The sequence below is a fragment of the Cibotium barometz genome, chromosome 57 (genome assembly GCF_041138505.1).
Source record: "Cibotium barometz isolate CiBa-2024 chromosome 57, ASM4113850v1, whole genome shotgun sequence".
Taxonomy (NCBI): Eukaryota; Viridiplantae; Streptophyta; class Polypodiopsida; order Cyatheales; family Cibotiaceae; genus Cibotium; species Cibotium barometz.
In genome coordinates, this window is record NC_141102.1 from 30,106,606 (window position 1) to 30,118,231 (window position 11,626).

The 11,626-nt window shown below is 44.9% G+C and overlaps 1 pseudogene across 1 annotated transcript in view; it reads left to right on the top strand.

Annotated features, from left to right (window-relative positions):
- Positions 1-4,766, top strand: part of LOC147606651 (type I inositol polyphosphate 5-phosphatase 4-like) — a 6,667-nt pseudogene extending 1,901 nt beyond the window's left edge. Inside the window, exons 3-15 of the transcript XR_015264974.1 lie at positions 1-99; positions 173-250; positions 439-526; positions 629-733; positions 877-1,537; positions 1,788-1,978; positions 2,276-2,384; positions 2,523-2,671; positions 3,087-3,307; positions 3,558-3,614; positions 3,707-3,782; positions 4,060-4,151; positions 4,267-4,766. The exon at positions 1-99 is cut by the window's left edge and continues 43 nt beyond it. The product of XR_015264974.1 is annotated as a type I inositol polyphosphate 5-phosphatase 4-like (transcript). The remainder of the gene's footprint in view (positions 100-172; positions 251-438; positions 527-628; positions 734-876; positions 1,538-1,787; positions 1,979-2,275; positions 2,385-2,522; positions 2,672-3,086; positions 3,308-3,557; positions 3,615-3,706; positions 3,783-4,059; positions 4,152-4,266) is intronic.
- The last annotated feature ends 6,860 nt before the right edge of the window (positions 4,767-11,626 follow it).

The following is an 11,626-nucleotide window of genomic DNA, read 5'->3' on the forward strand; positions in this document are numbered from 1 at the left end:
ATTCTACTGGAGATGAATTCAGTGCAGATGAACTCAGTGTGGATGAGTGCGAGGACATGGAACCTCATACTGAGAGTGAGAGTGAATGCAAGTATGAAGGTAAGATCTGTTACCAAATTCAGTTCCCTTCTTTTCAAGAGCGTTTGTTATGATACCGAAGGCATGTTTGCAGACACCAGATCAGCAGCTCCACCAAACCACACAACTAGGAAGTTCTCTCCTTTGATGTCTAGAAAGGATGGGAGGGATGGTGAGTGTTTTTTTTAACACATACTCATCACTCGTTATGTACTATATTGCAACCCCTTATTTGACGCCTTGTGCATATGCATGTGTCACTTACTATGTACTGTATTGCAACCCCTTATTTGAATCCTTGTGCATATGCGTGTGTTGGATAGAGGCAGTCTCTGATTCTAAAATTTGTGCTTCTTGTAGATCAGGTATTGAAAAGGTGCTCCAATACCACCAGGAGAGAACAGTCGGAAACACTGAACAGACAGTACATCAACACCGAGGAGTTACGGTATGCTAATCAACATGTTTGCAAGAGCAGTGGGATCCTGGATGGTGTTGTTATTCTTCTTTTTGTTTTTTTTCCCTTTTTTATGTGGCCATCTCTATGCAGGGTAGCTGTGGGCACATGGAACGTTGCTGGGAGAACGCCGCCTCCACATTTAGAACTGAAAAGCTGGCTGGACATGAAGGATCCTGCCGATATCTATGTCCTGGGGTAGGGTAATTCCTGCATTTGAAGGATCCATCATGGTTCCAATCAAACATGATGCATGCCAATCGTGTGACAAATGCAATCAAGCATGGTGCATAATGTAATTCTATGTATGCTTATCGAAAATTTCCTTGTCCTGACTGCAGTTTCCAGGAGATTGTGCCCTTGAATGCAGGCAATGTCTTTGGCTCTGAAGACAATGGGCCTACAATCAAATGGCAAGGTCTGATACGGGAGACTTTGAACAGAGCGAGCCAGAGGAACCGCAAATGTCACAGTGCCCCTCTTTCACCTTCACGAGGAGTGACATCAGAGGCTTCTAATATCCTTCTGGGTGATGCTAAGATTGATGCAGAGCACATTCTAATTGATGAAGAAACTAGCTTCATACCTCTACATCCACCCCCGTCGACATCAAAAGAAGGACATGATGATCAAGAGTGGAGTAATGCTAAGTCAAATCTAGTCGAAGTATACAGAAGCACTGAGCGCATTGGCCTCAACACAGCACAACACCAAAGATCCAACTCGGAACCCATGAACTGGCTCTCTGCTTTTGATCTCCCACATGATGGTGGATCAACCGATGACGAGACTCTTGTTAAACCCTTATTGTCACCTATGTCCAGGGTTCTTACCAGCTATAGTGATCCTGTTAAGAAGCGGATACGTTATGTTCTAGTTGCTAGTAAGCAGATGGTTGGGATACATGTCTCTGTATGGGTCCGCAGGAAGTTGCGGCGATACATACAGAATCTGACAGTCTCATGCATTGGCATTGGCATAATGGGCTGCTTGGGAAACAAGGTCTCTCTCTCTCTCTATGTTTGTCCATGTGTCGGTCTATATGTTCTCAGTGTATGCAGGCTTGAAATGAGCGTGCACATACAAGATTACCATGAATCCTCAAGCTTGATTGGAAGTCATAGGCTTTCAACTGTATGTATAAGTGAAAGGAAATCCAGTGCTACACACACAAGTGTGGTAAAAGCTTAATCAAAACCTTTGTCATACCGACTCTTCCATGGTGATCAAGGTTTTGTCATTCTGGATGCAGGGCTCTATTTCAGTGAGTATGGTGCTTCATGAGACTAGCTTTTGTTTCATATGCACCCATCTCACATCTGGAGACAAAGAAGGAGACGAGTTTCATAGGAATGCTGCTGTCACGGAAATATTGAAACGCACCCAGTTTCCTTCCACCAAGGGAGCTGATACAGGCATTCCAAAGACCATATGGGGGCATGAGTAAGCCGTATTGTTTTTCCTTTATTGTGAGAGGGGAGGATGCAAGGCAAACTTTTCTGATAGATCAAATACTACATGCATACATACATACATATTGATGCGTGTGCGCGTGCACGCACACACGCACATGTGTGCTGGTTTCTAAAGTCTTTAGCAACAATGAAACGCACTTTCTTTGCTATGTCTTTAGAGTTTGCTTGCAATTGCTGCATGAATCATTTTTGACATGTGGTAATCATGTCCATGTTGCGCCTTGCGACTATCTAACAAGGCATCCCTTGATCTTGCATTTGGCAGCCTAATAATTTGGTTTGGAGATTTGAATTATCGTCTCAACCTGTCAGACAGATATATCCGGTTTCTTGTGGCGAGAGAGGACTGGACAGCTCTTCTTGTGAAGGACCAGGTAAACTAACAGATGATTACATTCAGCATTGTTTTTTAATATCAAAACTATAACACAGAAATTGAACCTGTGTGTGTGTGTGTTTTGGGGAGGGGGATCTGCATAACAATTGTCTTACTGATTTCTTTTTGACTGTAGCTGAGGAAGGAAATGCTGAGAGGGCATATATTTGATGGATGGCATGAAGGCCCTATATCTTTTGCTCCAACATACAAGTATGAAATCAACTCTAACGGTTACTCTGGAGAGAGTGCAAAACCTGGAGAAAAGCATCGTGCCCCAGCATGGTAAATCTTTGAGCTAAAACTGTACGATTTAAGAAATCAACAGCAATGTTTCACACACACGCATGCTCGCGCACACATGCACACTCTGATTCATTTGAACAAAAGAACTCCAACTCTAGGGCGGCACAAGCATGCATGCATGCATTATTGTCCCCCCCAACTTGCAGATACACATGCACACATAACACTCACTCATTTATTCAAAGAAAAGATGCACTCTTGCACTTGCATACACACACAGTCATACACAACCACACATTGTGCAGACCACTCTAACCCATCCAAGCACATGTTCCCCAAAGCACTCACGTCGACAATGCACGCATGACTTTGCCTCTGCAAAGTCATTTTGTTATTTCTAAGCCTAAATATATTATGATGTCAAGAATGCAGTCACAAAATTTCAATTGCCCAGGTGTGATCGTATACTGTGGCATGGGAAGGGATTAAAGCAGTTGTTGTACAGGCGAGAGGAGCTGACACTCTCAGATCACAGGCCAGTGATTGCAGTTTTTCTAGCTGAAGTAGAAGTTTTTAGCGGCCGCAAGTTCAATGCCTTTCAAGTGTGCAAAGGTGGAGATTGAAGAGCTCTTGGCTCAAACTCAGAATCACATGGCCATTCGGAATTTTGAAGAGGTAAAGGGTCTCCAGTGTCCACCAATCACTTGGTAGCTATCACCACCATAGCCTCGTAAGTTTTTGAAGTTCTTTTTTCTTTTGTGGGTTATATATTGTCTAGTTATAGACAGTGTCTGTCTAGCAGGTGTTGACTTGCAGGAGTCAAACCCATATCCTCACCCTGGGAATCGAAACCCTTCACCACCAGGCTACATGCGTGTGTACAAGCTTTTGAAGTTAATTGTAACATGTATCTTCTTATTTGCAGAAATTTTGATTATTGCTAATTGCAGTTTCCAGGGATCTTAAAGCCAAAGGCCACATTGTAAGAGTTTACATGTTAACCCTGCAATGCTACCCTTTTTCAGAGTTATTTTTGCTTACTTTTTGGGGTAAACGAGTGTTTTTACTGGGCAGGGCCATGCATTGCAAGTGCCACCATTATCAAGGATGAGTGAATGCAACCAGTGGAACTGTTAGCCAATCCCATGTGGTACATGTAAATATGTATGCCTTTCTATCTATATGTATATCATGTGTGATGGTTTGCCCTCACTTAACTGAATTCTCTGTTCCTGGATTTCTTGTATTTTATGAGGAGTGCCCAAACGCACACACACACACGCACGCGCGCACGAGTGCGCACACGTGTATGCCTATATCTATATATGTATGCCTTTCTATCTATATGTATATGATGTGTGTGATGGTTTGCCCTCACTTAACTTCTCTGTCATCTACATGGGTTTTTTCGCTGGTGACTATTTGAGATTGGAAACCTTTTGGTACGAGGATCCTTGAGGGTGAAATTCTTTGTGTAGAAGTCCATCCAAATGACAGCCATTAGATTTCAAATACCAGGGTATAGTTTTTCTCCTGCACTATCTAATCATTTCCTATTTTTTCAACTTGTAAAAGTCATTTTAAGTTCATCCTGAATGAGGAATACTGCTACAATAATCAATGGTGGTTTGCAGTCAATAACAGCAGGCAACGGGAAGCTCCAGAATGTTAAATGATATAGTAGATGATGGTGAAATACAATGACTATTTTCCTCTAAACTGAAGGGCTTACCCTTGATCCTACTGATCAAACATCATCAAGTGTAGCTGTCTTTCGAGCCCAAAATTTTCCTCTAAACTGAAGGGCTTACCCTTGATCTACTGAAAGGATAACGAGACCAGCCTCTATTGTAAAAGACCTCTTTCAAACAAAGGGGGTGTCTTCATTCTTACTCTTTTGGAGAGAAATTACACACTTTTTTTATATTGTAATTCTTATGTTACCAGTGGGAAACCTCATTGCTTGGTGAAAACCCACAAACAAAACATCATGATACACACACACACATATACATATATATTCATGACACACACACACACACACACACACGTGTGTGTTGGAAAAGTGAGACTGGAGATTTGATCCTTGTCATCCATTTGCAAAGGCAGATTGATCACAATTATCTTTGTTTTAGTTCTTTTTTTTGCATAAGGCTTTGAGGTAGCCCCCCCACCTACAAAGCTGTGTCAAACGTTAAGTTATTTATCAACCTTATGGGGCATGTCATTGTGTGTTGATACTTGTTTCCATTGCTTTTCATTAGTTATGTTCAAGAGTTGGCTATGTGCAATGCATGGGAATGTCCACTAGTACCAAATGTCAAGTATGGCTTATTCGAGGTGATGTAAATTTCTAGTAAATGTGATGTTTATTATCATTCAAAATGTTTGTTGTAGCTTGCTAAATACATGTGCCTAGCTGGTTATGCTCCCAAATTTTAGCATACCACACAGATTCGGTTAGCCGGTTAAAGGTGTGGAACTTTGGATTGCTTTGTGAAGGTAGATATAAGAAGTTTTCTTCTTTTGCTTTTGTCCCAAAATTATAATCCAAAAATCCTACCCATCCTCCGAATATACTCTCTCTCTCTCTCTCTCTCTCTCTCTCTCTCACACACACACACACACTCTCACACACACACACACACACACACACCAAGCTCATGATCAAAAGATCCCAGATTCAGTCTCATTCCTTGTCCTTTGGTGTTGCGATATGGATCTTCTATGATCTGATGGTTGAGATATCGAGCTCAATTAGTGCGGATATGGAGTACATCTCACGATGAAAGCTCCATACTTATGTTACTAGCATGGTTGAGGAGATTGTAGGTAACATGTCACTAGTGGTTTATCGGTTGTATGACAGCCATTTTGGTTCACCAGAGTTATGGCATAGCTATAGTGCCAGCTCATGTAGTTGGGTTTATACTATAAACTGACCTTTGATATTATAGTAGAAGAGTACTTTCTCTTATGGTATGTACTTTTATCCTTATGTTTGTAGAGGAGAGAAGAGAACATAAGAAAATTTAGTCATCCATCTCTCTTGTGTGCTTGTTTACTTGCGCGCGCGTGCGTGTGTGTGCGTGTGTGTGTGTGTGTGTGTGTGTGTTTGCTTGTAATAAGGAGCTTTTGTTCACCCTCTCTCGTATATTCTTCTCATGGTATTAGAGCACTAGTTCGTGTGAAGCTTAAAGATGTAAACTTGTATACATGAGTCTAACAATAGTTTTTTTTAAAAACTTGTTTGGAATAATTTTTAGACATGTATCAAAAATAACAAGTACCTTTGCTTCGAACCCAATTTGGAATTGTTGGAAATGACAATATAGTTAAATGTAGCATATTAAACTATACTTCCTCAAACCCACCTTTATATAGAAACCCCTTTATATAGAATCAAGTTCCAATTCTTCTCTGTTTGGTTGGGGAGGAATAAGGAATTCAGGGAGGGATCCACATCCTTATGTTCCACAGTCATATGAATATGCAAAAGATATGCTTAGCATGGCGTTTGAAATGTGAAGGGTTGTTGTAACTAACATAGCAACTAGAGGCTTAGAGTTGGGAAAAATAAAGCCAATCCACACCTTATAGATAATCTGCAAGATAAGGATATAGAAGTTGTCCACCCAAACTAAGAGATAAGGGATGCATCATCCAAAGCCTCATCAGCCAAGGGTGCCCAATTAGCACTAGCTAGAGTCCTAGTCAAGGACATGAGCATGGATGAGAAAATTTGCTTAACTGTTTAGGCCAGTAGTGGACAGGCTCCAAGAATAAGCCCAAGGCTAGTCCCAGCTAGCACCTCAAGCAGGGCACGCATATCTATTCCCATGAAGGGATATGGGTTGGTGTGTAGATTTTTGCTAGTATTATACTCATTGCTAATCATCTCTTGTGAGTGAGTGTTTACAACTTGCTTCATTCAAAGCTAATATTGGTACCAGAACAAAGCTTTTCATCGCTTGCGTTTTGGTTTCCTTTTTCCCTCTGTGTGCAAAGCTTACATAGCTTGTGTTCAAGCTTTCAATAGCTTGTTTCAATTGGCTTCTATTAGTTGGCTTTAGTTTAAGTTAAAGCTTCCAACAGTGGTATTCTAGCTTTCCATTAAAGCTCTCTCTCTCTCTCTCTCTCTCTCTCTCTCTCTCTTTCTCTCTCTAATCAGTGGAGGAGGATCTTTATACCTCAAATAAACACTTCTACTTCAAGAATCAGCTCCCATACAACCAATTTGTGCAAGTGATTCAATGTAGATGTAATTTCCAGGGATCGAATGGATCTACTATTTGGCAAGAAAGCTATTGCTACTAAGTGGGTTTTCAAAGTCAAGAGAAAGGTAGATGGATCTATTAGTAGATTCAAGGCAAGACTTGTTGTAAAAAGGTATGCCCAATGTAGCCACCCTCACTACCTGTGGTGGTCGGGAACCCAAGCTCATGAATCCCCAAGGTCGGACATTGTAGCCACCCTCACTACTTGTGGTCGGGCACCCAATCTCATGAACCCCGAAGGTCGGACACCCAATCTCCTGAACCCCCAAGATCGAGCATCCCCAAGTCGACATCCCTCATTGCCTGTGGGGTCGCGGGCCCCCAAGCTCGTGATGTCCCCAAGGTTGGACACCCAAGCCCGTGAATCCCCAAGATCGGGAACCCCCAAGATTGGGCATCCCCAAGTTGGTATCCTAAGTTCGTGAACCTCAAGGGCACCCACAAGGCCAACCACTAGTCACACAAGGTGGGAATCTCCAGTGGCACCCACTCCCCAAGTTTGGCTACCCACTTGATCAACGAAGCGGTGCTCACCTACTTGTGCTCGGTGCCTCTCACCTACTCCAACGACATCTGTCAGTGACCACTTTTAGCACTTGGCTTGTGATAGCCCAAGAGGCCATGCCCATTGTATATAGAGAGACTCTGGTGTACCGAGGGGGGATCCCCAATGTAAAACATGGTCTTGTGGTGTCCCAACTTTTGACTACTTCTATCTTGTGTTGCGTGTATGTCACTTAGGTAGCTCTTGTGTGGTGTTCCATTCTTGAGTCTGTGTGAGTGCACAGTGGAGTGGGACGACAAAGAGGTTTCCATCTCCCTAGCCCGTGCTAACTCGTGAGGGTATACTGCCATAGAGAGGGCCCTAGTGATTTAGTGTGCTTGCAAGACGAGCATCCCAGTCCGCTATAGGTAAACTAAAAATTTGGCGATCGTGCTGGGACTCTTGTGAGTCGTTCCCCGCCCACCTACTTCCCGTAAGCGTCCCATCTTATGCTACCGTTGTGGGGAGTACGGTCACTAACAAGGTCGATGTCCTCATCCAGAAGGGACACCCTGGTGCCGTCACTGCCTTGAGGCCAAAGATCACTACACCCGAGATTGCCCGAAGCAACAAAATGGTGCTTCCTCCCCAGCGCCAGTCGCCACTAACTTGGTCTCTGTGGGAAGTGCTTAAGACACCCCTTCCTTGGTGCCAGTCACCCATCCTTCACCTTGGGGGTGTCCCCTCACCAAAACAACCCCACACCCTCATCTCATGTGGATCACCCCACCACAGGTGTGGTCACTCCTGCTCAACAGCGGGTCCTTGGAGACCCAGAAGCATCACAGGAGCATAGTGAAGTCCTCTCAAACATCTCTCATAGTGAAGTCCTCTCAAACATCTCTCATAATGTGGTAGACCATGCCTTTCTGTAAACCATCAAAGATCTTCAGGAGGCTCCACCCATGTTCCCATGTTCCCTAGTGGGCACGCTAATGTGACTCCCCACCCCGCACCTCCAACAGCTTCCCTAGCTGACCTCCTCAAGGAGAGCAAGGTGGGGATGTCACTCTACCAATTGCTCCAATTTAGCTCGGCTGCCCGAACATAATTGGATCTGCTCCTGCACCAACTAGAGGAGGGGTCAAAGCTTCTAGGTAGCGAGCCACGGAGTCGAGCGAGGTTCCAAGTTTTTTTTTATAGCAAATCTTGTGGTGTATTTTCCTCCCTCTCTCTTTCCCTTTTTATGCCGTGGTGGATAATTCTTTTCCTTTCTCTCTCTATCTTGTGGTGGATGTTTCTCTTCCCTTCTCTCTCTATTTTGTGGTGGATGTTTCTCTTCCCTTCTCTCTCTACTTCTACATCATGTGGTGCATAGCTCTCTCTCTCTCTCTCTCTCTCTCTCTCTCTCTCTCTCTCTCGGTGAATTCTTTCTTCCTTGCTTTATGTCTTGCAGTGGATATCTCTCTAATTCCTATAGTGCAACTCAACATCTGCCTCTTTGCTTCTGTGTTCACCTCGGGACAGTGAACGGATTAATTGGTGGGGGACCTGTAGCCACCCTCACTGCCTGTAGTCGGGCACCCAAGCTTGTGAGCCCCCATGGTCGGACACTGTAGCCACCCTCACTACCTGTGGTCGGGCACCCAAGCTTGTTAACCCCCAAGGTCAGACACCCAAGCCCGTGAACCCCCAAGATCGGGAACCCCCAAGATTGGGCATCCCCAAGTCGGCATCCTAAGTTCGTGAACTTGAAGGGCACACACAAGGCCAACCACCAGTCACACAAGGTGGGAATCTCCGGTGACACCCACTCCCCAAGTTTGGCTACCCACTTGATCAACGAAGCGATGCTCACCTACTTGTGCTCGGCACCTCTCACCTACTCCAATGACATCTGTCAGTGACCATTTTTAGCACTTGGCTCATGATAACCCAAGAGGCCACGCCCATTGTCTATAGAGAGACTCTAGTGTACCGAGGGGGGATCCCCAATGCAATACATGGTCTTGTGGTGTCCCAACTTTTGCCTACTATCTTGTGTTGCATGTATGTCACTTAGGTAGCTCTTGTGTGGTGTTCCATTCTTGAGTATGTGTGAGTGCGTAGTGGAGTGGGATAGAGAGGTCGCCATCTCCTTAACCCGTGCCAACTGTTGGACCTTCTTCAAGTTTGAATTCTTGTTGGCCATGGGACTGTGGTATCCACAACCGATCGGTACCCTAGTCGTGTAGCACACTAGCACCTCATGGTCTACCAATCAGGCATCAATAGCAAAATCCGGGTCTATGTTGACTTCCGTGCTCTTAACAAGGCCACAATAAAAGATGGATTCCCGATCCCCTTCATAGACAGGGTGCTAGAAGATGTAGCTGGTCATGCTCTCTACAGTTTCATGGATGGGTTGAGTGGCTACAACTATCTGGCCATCGATCCGGATGACTGGTCAAAAACAACCTTCGTCACCCAATGTGGCAACTATACAACAAAATGCCATTTGGGTTGTGCAATGCTCCGGCCACGTTCCAATGCATTGTCACCAACATCTTTCGAGAGTTTCTCACCAGCTTCCTCAGAGCATTCGTGGATGATTTCTCCAACTTCACTGGCACACATCTTGCAACGTGTCTCAAAGCTCGTTGACCATCTCCAATTAGACTTGGTCTTTGGTAAGTGTCACTCCTCTCATCTCCGTCTCAACGCCTTCAAATGTCACTTATTAGTTGTGTAAGGCACACTTTTGGGCCACATAGTCTCCACCCAAGGCCTCGCCCTAGATCCCGACAAGATAGTTGCCATCTTGAGGTTACCCCCTCCCATCACTCCTAAGGGCACTCAGGTCTTTGTTGGGCACACCAGCTATCACCGTCGCTTTATCCACATGTATGACGACATCGCCCTACCCCTCACCTGCCTTGTTAGTCCCACCACTCCATTCCTCTGGTCCACCTACGAGTCCTTTGCTTTCTCCTATCTTAAGCATTGTCTCACACAAGCACCATCCTCATACCTCCTGATTGGTCCATCATATTTCACGTGCATGTAGATGCCAGCATCACTGTCGTGGGTGCACTGCTAGCCCAACCCAGTGAGAAGTACCATATTGACCGGCCATTCTACTTTGGTATTTGCCTCCTCAACATTGTAGAAAGGAACTACAGCAGCACTGAAAGGGAGGCTCTGGCCATAGTGTATGTTTGTCAAAAGTTTTGCCACTACTTACTGGGCGTGTACTATATAGTCATCACAGATCATCACACTCTCAAGTACCTTCTCAACAATCCCCAGGTGGTGGGCCGAGTGTGGAGATGGCTCCTCTTATTCCGAGAGTTTGACTTTGAGATCCTTCTGCGGCTAGGCAAAGACCCCATGTGATGGCGGATCATCTCTCACACATCGACTCCGATGAGCCTGCCACCCCTACAGGTATCAATGATGATCTTCCTGACAATGTGATTTTTAAGGTAGATGCTACCCCAGCTTGGTATGGGGATGTGGTTTCTCTTTTGTCCACAAGCGAATTTCCAGCCGGTCTCTCTCCTAAGGACAAGAGTAGGCTCTTGTTGAAAAGCCGTCCATTTCAACTAGTGGCTGGCCAACTCTATAAAGCTTGTCAGTATGGTATTCTCTGTCAGTGTGTCAACCCCCACGAAGTCTCTGCGCTTGTGGAGGATGCTCATGACAGTCCATCTAGGGTCACTACCCTGGTCACACCACTGAACGCCTTTTTCACTCAGGACTCTAGTGGCCCACCATGTTCAAGGATTGCTAGGTTCATGGCCAATCTTGTGACATTTGTCAAAGGTGTACTCCCAAGCCAAGCAAGTAGGCCAACAGACCTCTCCACATCTCCTTGGGATGGTCTCCATTTGAAAAATGGGGACTAGACTTTGTGGGACCCATTGAACCCATGGCCCACCCCAGTCGATGTAGGTACATCCTTGTGGTGGCCACTGATTATGCCACTAAATGGGCTGAGGCCATCGCCACCAAAGATTGCACATCTCAGATAGTGGCCAAATTTTTGTACAAGCACATCTTCGCTTGCTTTGGTTGCCCCCTGGTGATCACCAGTGATCATGGCTCCCACTTTGTTAATGAGCTAATCACCACCCTCCTCACTCAGTATCAGATCACCACCCTCCTCACTCAGTATCAGATCTTCCATAGGAAGTCATGCGCCTACTGTCCTTGTGTTAACGGTCAGGCTGAAAGCACTAACAAAGTCTTGTG